The sequence below is a fragment of the Vicia villosa genome, linkage group LG4 (assembly GCF_029867415.1).
Source record: "Vicia villosa cultivar HV-30 ecotype Madison, WI linkage group LG4, Vvil1.0, whole genome shotgun sequence".
Classification (NCBI taxonomy): domain Eukaryota; kingdom Viridiplantae; phylum Streptophyta; class Magnoliopsida; order Fabales; family Fabaceae; genus Vicia; species Vicia villosa.
Window position 1 is genome coordinate 116,707,131 of NC_081183.1, and position 2,420 is coordinate 116,709,550.

Here is a 2,420-nt window from a genome sequence, read left to right on the forward strand (position 1 = left end):
TCAACTCAAAGGCATCTTCAACAACTCAACATATAAGCATCTTCAACAAGTCAACTCACAGGCATCTTCAACAACTCAACATGTAAGCATCACAATGCATAAACGACAACTTTAACCGGCAACAACTGACAATGACTCAAATGCGACTCAATTGTGCATATGCATGTGGTACCAATCGGAGCTTCAGCCCCCGTCACCAATTGCCATTTGGGCCATCGTCACTTTGCCATTTTCAGGCCGTCATGTTTGCCATAATTTTCAGGCCGTCATGTTTGCCATAGTTTTCAGGCCGTCACAGAGTATGCATATGAAATGTGACTCGACAAACAAGACAACACAACATACTCATCACAATTACATATCGTCACGAGGCATAAGCCTATATCACAATCAATTACCATTTATTCGGGTAATTCACGTCACCATAATATTTCATTTTCATTCAGTCACAAAATCATCATCACAAATATATACAACATCAGGTATTACAAATCATCGCAAACATCGTCATGTTTCGACACATCATCGCTATTATCATCATATACAACAAACATAACAATGCACAATAATAATCATATAATCACAACATTATTCGCATAGCAATATATTATTCTCAACATAAATATTCAACCAAAACACAATTACGGTCAAATTCTCAAGATACTGTAATTTACCGATAAACCGAATAATTTATCCAAGTCTAAGTTTATTTCAATTAAATAATCTTATTGAAATTAATTCAACTATTAATTAAATCCACCAATTAATAATCTTGTAATATTAAGTTTTAATTCAATATTTTATTTGCAATCCAATTTTCGGTTTACTATTTCATTTTCTATTCCAAAACCAACATTTAATATAAAGGATACTCAAATCTACACCATTTTCGGTCGGTTCGTAATATAACACAGTTTCAATAAAATATCACTACCATATTAATCTACTAATTAAACTTAGCTACCACGTAAATTTTCATCAAATTCCGGACAATTAATTATACCTCTTAATTCAGCTATTTCGGTCAAACGAGACTATTTTAAATTACATTAGTTCTATGACAGAATACATGGTATATGCATATATGGTTCTTATTTGAAAACAAGGAAAAAGGAAATGCAGTTCTCAATATATATATTGGAATGAGTAGGTAACTGTTATATATTTCATTCACACACTTTCATTGATATATATTTCCAAGAAATATTAAAAATATGCGCTACATACTACATACAGTAACTAAACACATGCCATATAAATTATTAGGTATCACATAGCTCCTGTGAATAATATATATAGCAATATATCTACATAAGAAAAGAAAAAGTGCCGCTACAGTGATGTTCCAAATTCAATTTTTTATTTTCTACGCACAGCAACAACAGCAACACAACAATTTAGACAAAAACAACAATTAATACAGCACAGTGGAAAATCTACACCCTAAACCCACATAAAATCCATCATATTCCCATTTAGGTAGAAAGAATCCCCCTTACCTTGGATTGAATGCAGCTTTAAGGAATTTCAATGGAAAAATTGAAGAAAAATCACACTTTGAAGCAACACTTTGGGTCTCCTTCTTCTCCTCTTCACAACCCTAACCCCTCTTTCCTTTTTCTCTTTTTTTTCTTTCCTCGGTTTCCTCCTTTTCTTTCTATGCTACTACTTAAAATTATAAAAGTGGTACCACCACCACTTAGCCACTAGTCTTAATGGGCCTAATAAAAATACACACCCTTAATACTTAAAGACACCATGATATAAGCCCAATTTAATTTCTATACTTAATGTAAAAATATTACTTCTTCTTAAATACCATTAAAATAAAATCCGATTATTTTAATATACCGACTTAATAAAATAATTCCGACTTCAACAATAAAATTCCAACAATTGAATAATATTATCCTTAATATTATTCTTCCGACTATCCGACTTAATAAAATCCAAATATGCTTCATAAAATAATACCGACCATCCAAATTCGACTAAATCCAATATTTAAATCCTTTAATAATTTAATTAACCAATTAATTAAATACGGGGCGTTACAGTTGTCGAAAAGAACGAATATGCGTTAATCAATAGAACGAGTACGTAAGATGACAAAGACAACCAAAATATTTTTAGCAATTTGCGTTTGAATATAAATCACACGGTAGTAACCGATTTCCAATGAAATAATACACGATGGTAACGGTTGTCAAACACTTTGCTTGCAATCGAGTCAAACCAAATTTTTATTTGAATTTTGTTGATATGAGAAACCAATTACAATCACATAGATTGTAATCAACTCAACAAAATTATTTGAAGTATTAGACAAATAAATAATCTCAGTTTCAATCGCACAATCAACGGTTTAACAATTTGCACGTAAAACTAAATGGGAAAGAGAGAGAGAGAGAGAGAGAGAG